Source organism: Pan paniscus, chromosome 6 (genome assembly GCF_029289425.2).
Source record: "Pan paniscus chromosome 6, NHGRI_mPanPan1-v2.0_pri, whole genome shotgun sequence".
Classification (NCBI taxonomy): Eukaryota; Metazoa; Chordata; class Mammalia; order Primates; family Hominidae; genus Pan; species Pan paniscus.
In genome coordinates, this window is record NC_073255.2 from 196,081,582 (window position 1) to 196,091,739 (window position 10,158).

The window sequence follows — 10,158 nt, forward strand, 5'->3', positions numbered from 1 at the left end:
CACTGACTCCTGATAGCATGTGCTATTTTCTCCCAAATAACTTCCTTTGTTGTATATGTAAAGAAAAATTATGTATAACCCAAACCAGGAGTTTGGGCACCAGTGATGCCATTACGTGTTGGTGTAATATTTACAGTTGACATAATTTCTGTGTATCTTGGTAAGCTCACAAGCACCTTATTTCTTAAACTGTAGGTGGCATAAATGAAAACTTGCTATGTTAACAAAGTTTTGGAAGTGAAAAATTCAGTCCCACTGTGCCAGCTATATAAAGCTCTATGCTATTCCAGAAACTGTGGGGGAAGCTGGTGATGGAAGCTACTTCCTTCAAGTAGTTCATGATCTCATTGATGAGATACTACATTTAGAAGATAGCAGAAAAACATTAATGAATGAATGCTGAGTGAGCACCATGGTAAGACCTGTGGGGATTGTTTTAGGTTGAGTTTCCCAGAAGCTGACCTGAGAAATGAGTGCAGGCAATGCTGTTGGGAGATGTTCCCAGGAGGCCCGTGGGCAGTGAGACATGAAAGGAAAGGGAGCCTGTGGAATAAACTCTTATTAAATTAATGGGACTGAAATCTCCTGGGGAACTTTGGGAGATGGTGCACAGCAGGCTCCAAAGTATCCCGAACAAGGGTAGACTGCTGGAGGCTCCACCAGCGTACTCACACACCAACTGGTCCAAGGGCCACTCCCAGGACCTCAAGCCAACCCTGCACACCATCAGGTGGATTCCAGGAGCCAGACAAAGGCTTCAGGAAATGTCATAGGTGTTTGCAATTGGAAGCCTCCAGGCTGGCATGCAGAGAGAGGCTGGAGGAATCCACAGCATCCACCATCAGGGTCCTAGTGAAGAAAACATTCTCTTAGGGATTGGGTCTTCAGGGAAGGCTCCATAGGGAAGTGAGTCTTAAAAAACAGATTCCAGGCCAAAAGGAGGGTAAGGGCAGCAGCAAGGGTGATGGTCTGGTGGGGCACAGAGGAGGCCTGGCAGTGCTGTCCTGCTGGCAAAGAGGGAGTTGAGGCTAGACTGGGAGGGACCAGGCTTGTACTTTTTAAAAGTGAGTTGAAGACTAACAGCACACTACCAGCTCCTGCATCTGAACATTGGCAAAGCTGCCACTACATCTTATCTAGAGACTAGCTTATTTCTTCTATCCAGGAGCCATTTCAAAGCTCTGAATTGCTTTCAATTCTCTAGATGAAGGAGCAGATGATGGTCCTTCTGCCACTCTGTGGCGACACTAACTTCCTTTCAGAGGCATCAGGCCACATGTTTGGGAGATATGTAGTTTTAAAACTTCAGATGTGCCTTTTAGCATAATAGATGTCTGCCTGAGAATTCAGAAATACCAGGGATTTTACAGTTGCAAGTTCATTTTAAGTACACTAGTAGCAAGCTGCTGCACTCTCTCTGCAGCCCCTGTAAGGGTGAAAAGAGAGACAGAGCCATGGCCAGGAGCTCCCCCAGGCCCCCATAGCATTTCTCTCTCCTCCTGTCCTTCAGAACCAGGAAACTCCCAAATATTCCCTTAGTTTCTCTACATTATCTTGTTTATTTGCAATATTTACTTTTATCCTTGTAGCCACCAGGCTGAGTGCAGAGAACAGTTATTTCCCAGAATAGTGTAGGGAATTTCATTTGAAATATATTCAGTGACTGCAAGTTTTCCAGCATTCAAACCAGGAGAAATGATCCATTTCTTATTGTTGTTTTTTCTGTGTTGTTAGATGGAGCTGCTGGGGCCAGTCAGCCCATTAATTTAATTTGATTATGTTCCTAACAACATGCTTCTCTTGGCTGCCTCTCTCCAGCAGGCTGGAGTCATCCAGATTCCCTTGCCTGCCCCAGGGCTCAGAGCCCAGGGTTCAGTTGGCCAATGGCCACAAGTAGGTTCCAGGGTTTAGGGTGAGGGTAGTCAACACTACAATTTTTTTGATGTCATTTTGTGTTAGAGCACAGATTGCTGTAAATAAAGTGAGGGTTAGAGATACGGTTAGGGTTGGGGGTTAGGGGTTAGAGTTAGGGTTAGGGCGAGGGTGAGGATTAGAGTTAAGATTAGAATTTGGATTGGGGTGAGGTTGAAGTTCAGGGTGGTGGTTAGGGTTAGGGTGAAGGTGAGGATGAAGGTGAGGGTTAGGGTTACAGTTTGCATTATGATGAGGGTAAGTGTGAAGGTGAGGGTTAGGGTGAGGTCATAGGTTACTACTGTTCAGGTTAATACTTTTCATGATTAGGGCAGAGATAAGTGATATGGCCTCTGGCAAGCTCTTCCTGGATGCAGATTATGAGACAAGGATATTGGTGAAATTATTATTCAGCTATAATTTGCATATTATCCATTGAATAAAGGAGAGAAACCAAAACAGATGGAACAAGCAGGGCGAGGTGTTGGGAGAAGCACTAGAGCCCTGCCTGGGCTTGGGCAGCTCAGAGCTTGGGTGATAGCGCTTCATTGTTGCATAGAATCAGAATTCATCCTGACTGCAGGCATAGACAGTGGGTATTTTATCCTCCTTCAGACAGTGCGTGGCTTAGGTTGAGTTGTGGGGTAAATTCCCAGGTGCTTTTACTCCTTTTGGGTGAATTGACCCGACACCCAGGGCAATTCTCTGATCCTCCAGCAACAATGCACCAAGACCTATGGACAAGCAAGACCTGTGGGGTTTGGGAGGGGCCCAGGATGGAAACCAACCTGGGCAACCTGGGTTAGGGTCAGGGTTATAGACTGGAGAAGCTGAGGAACAGTGTCTTTGTATGATAAGGGTTGCTATAACCTGGTACGTGAGACTGCGTGATTTATAAATTTACTTGGCTCACAGTTCTGGAGGCTGGGAAGTGGGAGAAGCAGGCATAGCATCTGCTTGGTTTCCAGTGAGGGCCATGTGCTGGGTTAAAACATGGCAGAGAAGGGCCAGGGGGATTGGACACCTGCAAAGAGAGAGGCAAACGAAAGAACATCCTAGCTTTACAACAAGCCACGCTCACAGGTACTAATCTAGCATTGCCAGAGCAAGAACTCACTACCATGAGAAGGCAGCAAGCCAATGACGAGTTCCACTCTAGATTCAAACACCTCCCACTAGGTCCCACCTGTCAACACCGCCATGCCCAGACCACATTTCAGCATGAGATTCAGGGAGGACAAACAAACCCCATCCACACCACAGCAAGCAGGGGAGGCAAGACAATGGGAAAAAATTGTCTTTTAAAAAGATTTACCATTCTCATTTGTGCGTGAAGAAAGAGTTCCCGGTCTGGGCTCTGAGAGGAGGGTGCTGTGGGTCTTCTCCACCTGCCTCTTAAGTCATCCTCCCACTTCTCCAGCTCTGCTCTGGGTCCTGAGAGGCTGGCCTCTGGGAGCATCACCCAGGTCCTGTTCCAGGATTTCAGCCAGAGGGAGGCACCGGCCATCAGAGGTGGGGAGAGCCTTGGTTTCCTCTGCTTCCTTCCTTCCAGCAGTGGGTTTTCACAAAGGCTGGGTTTCTCTCTGGTGTTTCTCAACTTCAGCTGTACTAGCATTTCTACTCAACCATTCTCTGTGCTAGGGCCGCCCTGCACATGAGAGGGTGATGAGCAGCAGCCATGAAGCACCCCCACCTGAGCCCACAGTGTCAGGCAGAATGACCCCATGGAGAAACAGCCCTGCCAGAGTTCTGGGAGGGTCCAGCAGCCCATTCTCTCCTCACCCTTGGGCCCCGGGGTATTAAAGGGTTTCTGCTGTTGCTAGTCTGGGAGCATTTCACAGGCTTTCATTGTTTCTTTTGGCTTTGCCCACACCTCTGTAAATAAACCCTTGAGTTTGCCTTTTTTTTTTTTTAATTGGCTGGGATCTAACACAGCCCTTTTCTTACAGGTAAATGCCTACATGTTAGAACATATCTTAGAAATTACCATCAGCCAATCTTGCTTTAGAAAAAGAGCTCATGACTATCTGAGTTTCAAACATGGTGACCAGAATTGAATTTGCAAATATTTTGGTTCTAATATCTTGATAAAACACTAAAACTATAACATGATGGCTTACCATGAAATTAACATGGAATACTCACTGGGGTGGAGGAGAAGAGTAAATATGGCCCTTGACCCTGGCGGGCTGTCCACAATAACTGTTGCTCTCCACTTTCTCAGCATTTTAGGGGCTACAGGACCCAGGCTCTGGCAGGCACTTGGTGAAAACTGGAAACAGCTGAAGAACCAAGCCTTGCCCCTCCTTGTGCAGGCCTAGGTTCTACATCCACAGACTCAGATACTTAAGAACACTTAATGGTCTGGCTGCTGGTTAAAGCTGTGATCTGCAAATATTTTCAACCATGCAGTGCTCTCAATGAAAACAAAGCATGCACCCAATAACTGTGCTTTTATTAATTAATTTTTCTCCTCCTAGAAAATGGATTTTTTAAAAACTTTTAGGTTGCAGGGTACATGTGCAGGGTTGTTTTATAGGTAAACTTGCGTTGTGACGGTGTGTTGTACAGATTATTTCATCACCCAAGTATTAAGCCTAGCACTCATTGGTTATTTTTCCTGATTCTCTCCCTCCTCCCACCCTCCACCCTCTGATAAGCACAAGTCTCTGTTGTTTCCCTCTGTGTGTCCATGTGTTCTCATCATTTAGCTCTCACTTACAAGTGAGAACATGTGGTATTTGGTTTTCTGTTTTGCTAAGGATAATGGCCTCCATCTCCATCCATGTTCCCACAAAAGACATGACCTCGTTCTGTTTTATGGCTCCATAGTAGTCCATGGTTCATATGCACCACATTTTCTTTATCCAGTCTACCACTGATGGGCATTTATGTTGATTTCCTGTCTTTGCTATTGTGCATAGTGCTGCAATGAACATTCACATGCATGTGTCTTTATCGTAGAATGATTTCTATTCCTCTGTGGATATATTCAGTAATGGAATTGATGAGTTGAATGGTAGATCTGTTTTTAATTCTTTGAGGAATTACCATACTGCTTTCCACAATAGTTGAACTAATTTACACTCCCACCAATAGTGTGCAAACATTCCGTCTCCCTGTCACCTTGCCAGCACCTGTTAATTTTTGACATTTTAATAACAGCCATCCTGCCTGGTGTGAGATGGTGTCTCACAGTGGTTTTGATTTGCATTTCTCTAATGATCAGTGATGTTGAGCTTTTCTTTCTATGCTTTTTGGCTGCATGTATGTCTTCCTTTGAAAAGTGCCTATTCATATCCTCTGCCCACTTTTTTTATGGGTTTGTTTTTTTCTTGTAAATTTGTTAAGTTCCTTACGGAAGCCAGATATTAGACCTTTGTCAGATGGATATATTTCAAAGATTTTCTCCTAACTACTCACAAGGCTGAGGCAGGAGAATTTCTTGAACCCAAGAGGTGGAGATTGCAGTGAGCCAAGATCACACCACTGCACTCCAGGCTGGGTGACAGAGTGAGATTTTGTCTCAAAAAAAAAAAAAAAAATAAAAATAAAGGTAGCCATATATAGATATTTGATTTATTTTAAAATATAGAGAAATGGTATTATGAAAGTACCAGCAGAGCATATTTCTATGGAAAGTATTTACCATTCAACAAATAGTACCAGGACCATTTGTTTATCCATGTGCAAAGTAAAACTGGGTCCTAACTTCACATCATTTACAAAAATGAATTTAAGGTAGCTTAAAGAAAAATGTGAGGGGTGAAGCCAAGATGGCTGAATAGGAACAGCTCCAGTCTAGAGCTCCCAGCATGAATGATGCAGAAGATGGGTGATTTCTGCATTTCCAACTGAGGTACTGGGCTCATCTCACTGGGGAGTGTGAGAAAGTGGGTGCAGGACAGTGGGTGCAGTGCACCAGCATAAGCCGAAGCAGGGTGAGGCATCGCCTCACCTGGGAAGTGCAGGGGGTCAGGGAATTCCCTTTCCTAGTCAAAGAAAGGGTGACAGACAGCACCTAGAAAATCAGGTCACTCCCACCCTAATACTGTGCATTTCCAATGGTCTTAGCAAACGGCACACCAGGAGATTATATCCTGTGCATGGCTCAGAGGGTCCTACACCAAGGAGCCTTGCTCATTGCTAGCACAGCAGTCTGAGATCAAACTGCAAGGGGCAGTGAGGCTGAGGGAAGGGCACCCGCCATTGCTGAGGCTTGAGTAGGTAAATGAAGTGGCCGGGAAGCTTGAATTGGGGGGAGCCCACCACAGCTCAAGGAGGCCTGCCTGCCTCTGTAGACTCCACCTCTGGGGGCAGGGAATAGCCAAACAAAAGGCAGCAGAATCCTCTGCAGACTTAAATGTCCCTGTCTGACAGCTTTGAAGAGAGTAGTAGTTCTCCCAGCACGCAGCTGGAGATCTGAGAACAGACAAACTGCCTCCTCAAGTGGATCCCTGACCCCCGAGTAGCCTAACTGGGAGGGACCCCCAAGTAGGGGCAGACTGACACCTCACACAGCGAGGTACCCCTCTGAGATGAAACTTCCAGAGGAACGATCAGGCAGCAACATTTTCTATTCAGCAATATTCACTGTTCTGCAGCCTCCACTGCTGATACCTAGGCACACAGGGTCTGGAGTGGACCTCCAGCAAACTCCAACAGACCTGTAGCTGAGGGTCCTGACTGTTAGAAGGAAAACTAACAAACAGGAAGGACATCCACACCAAAACCCCATCTGTACATCACCATCATCAAAGACCAAAGGTAGATAAAACCACAAAGATGGGGAAAAAACAGAGCAGAAAAACTGGAAACCCTAAAAATCAGAGCACTTCTCCTCCTGCAAAGGAATGCAGCTCCTCACCAGCAGTGGAACAAAGCTGGACAGAGAATGACTTTGACGAGTTGAGAGAAGGCGGCTTCAGATGATCAAACTACTCCAAGCTAAAGGAGGAAGTTCGAACCCATGGCAAAGAAGTTAAAAACCTTGAAAAAAAGTTAGATGAATGGCTAACTAGAATAACCAATGCAGAGAAGTCCTTAAAGGACCTGATGGAGCTGAAAACCAAGGCACCAGAACTATGTGACGAATGCACAAGCCTCAGTAGCTTATTTGATCAACTGGAAGAAAGGGTATCAGTGATGGAAGATCAAATTAATGAAATGAAGTGAGAAGAGAAGTTTAGAGAAAAAAAGAATAAAAAGAAATGAACAAAGCCTCCAAGAAATATGGGACTATGTGAAAAGACCAAATCTACATCTGATTGGTGTACCTGAAAGTGACAGGGAGAATGGAACCAAGTTGGAAAACACTCTGCAGGATATTATCCAGGAGAACTTCCCCAATCTAGCAAGGCAGGCCAACATTCAAATTCAGGAAATACAGAGAACGCCACAAAGATACTCCTCGAGAAAAGCAACACCAAGACACATAATTGTCAGATTCACCAAAGTTGAAATGAAGGAAAAACTGTTAAGGGCAGCCAGAGAGAAAGGTCGGGTTACCCACAAAGGGAAGCCCATCAGACTAACAGCTGATCTCTCGGCAGAAAATCTACAAGCCAGAAGAGAGTGGGAACCAATATTCAACATTCTTAAAGAAAAGAATTTTCAAACCAGAATTTCATATCCAGCCAAACTAAGCTTCATAAGTGAAGGAGAAATAAAATCCTTTGCAGGGAAGCAAATGCTGGGAGATATTGTCACTGCCCTAAAAGAGCTCCTGAAGGAAGCACTAAACATGGAAAGGAATGACCAGTACCAGCCACTGCAAAAACATGCCAAATTGTAAAGATCATCGAGGCTAGGAAGAAACAGCATTAACTAATGAGCAAAATAACCAGCTAACATCATAATGACAGGATCAAATTCACACATAACCAGATGAACCTTAAATGTAAATGGGCTAAATGCTCCAATTAAAAGACACAGACTGGCAAATTGGATAAAGAGTCAAGACCCATCAGTGTGCTGTATCCAGGAAACCCATCTCACATGCAGAGACACACATAGGCTCAAAATAAAGGGATGGAGGAAGATCTACCAAGCAAATGGAAAACAAAAAAAGGCAGGGGTTGCAATCCTAGTCTCTGATAAAACAGACTTTAAACCAACAAAGATCAAAAGAGACAAAGAAGGCCATTACATAATGGTAAAGGGATCAATTCAACAAGAAAAGCTAACTATCCTAAATATATATGCACCCAATACTGGAGCACCTAGATTCATAAAGCAAGTCCTTAGAGACCTATAAAGAGACTTAGACTCCCACACAATAACAGTGGGAGACTTTAACACCCCACTGTCAACATTAGACAGATCAACGAGACAGAAAGTTAACAAGGATACCCAGGAATTGAACTCAGCTTTGCACCAAGTGGACCTAATAGACATCTACAGAGCTCTCCACCCCAAATCAACAGAATATACATTTTTCTCAGCACCACACCACACTTATTCCAAAATTGACCACATAGTTGGAAGTAAAGCACTCCTCAGCAAATGTAAAAGAAAAGAAATTATAAGAAACTGTCTCTCAGACCACAGTGCAATCAAGCTAGAACTCAGGACTAAGAAACTCACTCAAAACCACTCAACTACATGGAAACTGAACAACCTGCTCCTGAATGACTACTGCATACATAACGAAATGAAGGTAGAAATAAAGATGTTCTTTGAAACCAATGAGAACAAAGACACAACATACCAGAATCTCTGGGACACATTCAAAGCAGTGTGGAGAGGGAAATTTATAGCACTAAATGCCCACAAGAGAAAGCAGGAAAGATCTAAAATTGACACCCTAACATCACAATTAAAAGAACTAGAGAAGCAAGAGCAAACACATTCAAAAGCTAGCAGAAGGCAAGAAATAATGAAGATCAGAGCAGAAATGAAGGAAATAGAGACACAAAAAACCCTTCAAAAAATTAATGAATCCAGGAGCTGGTTTTTTGAAAGGATCAACAAAATTGATAGACCACTAGCAAGACTAATAAAGAAGAAAAGAGAGAAGAATCAAATAGATGCAATAAAAAATGATAAAGGGGATATCACCACCGATCCCACAGAAATAAACTACCATCAGAGAATACTATAAACATCTCTATGCAAATAAACTAGAAAATCTAGAAGAAATGGAGAAATTCTTCGACACATACACCCTCCCAAAACTAAACCAGGAAGAAGTTGAATCTCTGAATAGACCAGTAACAGGCTCTGAAGTTGAGGCAATAATTAATAGCTTACCAACCAAAAAAAGTCCAGGACCAGATGGATTCACAGCCGAATTCCACCGGAGGTACAAGGAGGAGCTGGTACCATTCCTTCTGGAACTATTCCCATCAATAGAAAAAGAGGGAATCCTCCCTAACTCATTTTATGAGGCAAGCATCATCCTGATACCAAAGCCTGGCAGAGACACAACAAAAAAAAGAGAATTTTAGACCAATATCCCTGATGAACATCGACACAAAAATCCTCAATAAAATACTGGCAAACCAAATCTAGCAGCACATCAAAAAACTTATCCACCATGATCAAGTGGGCTTCATCCCTGGGATGCAAGGCTGGTTCAATATACACAAATCAATAAATGTAATCCAGCATATAAACAGAGCCAAAGACAAAAACCACATGATTATCTCAATAGATGCAGAAAAGGCCTTTGGCAAAATTCAACAACCCTTCATGCTAAAAACTCTCAATAAATTAGGTATTGATGGGACATATTTCAAAATAATAAGAGCTATCTATGACAAACCCACAGCCAATATCATACTGAATGGGCAAAAACTGGAAGCATTCCCTTTGAAAACTGGCACAAGACAGGGATGGCCTCTCTCACCACTCCTATTCAACATAGTGTTGGAAGTTCTGGCCAGGGCAATTAGGTAGGAGAAGGAAATAAAGGGTATTCAATTAGGAAAAGAGGAAGTCAAATTGTCCCTGTTTGCAGATGACATGATTGTGTATCTAGAAAACCCCATTGTCTCAGCCCAAAATCTCCTTAAGCTGATAAGCAACTTCAGCAAAGTCTGAGGATACAAAATCAATGTGCAAAAATCAAAAGAATTCTTATATACCAATAACAGACAGAGAGCCAAATCATGAGTGAACTCCCATTCACAATTGCTTCAAAGAGAATAAAATACCTAGGAATCCAGCTTACAAGGGACGTGAAGGACCTCTTCAAGGAGCTACAAACCACTGCTCAATGAAATAAAAGAGGATGCAAACAAATGG

At 43.5% G+C, this 10,158-nt stretch overlaps 1 long non-coding RNA gene across 1 annotated transcript in view; it reads right to left on the minus strand.

The window, feature by feature from the left end:
• LOC134730732 (uncharacterized) overlaps window positions 1-8,091 on the minus strand; it is a 49,587-nt gene extending 41,496 nt beyond the window's left edge. The window contains exon 1 of the long non-coding RNA XR_010112688.1: window positions 3,227-8,091. This is a non-coding gene — a long non-coding RNA (uncharacterized LOC134730732). The remainder of the gene's footprint in view (window positions 1-3,226) is intronic.
• Window positions 8,092-10,158: the final 2,067 nt, after the last annotated feature.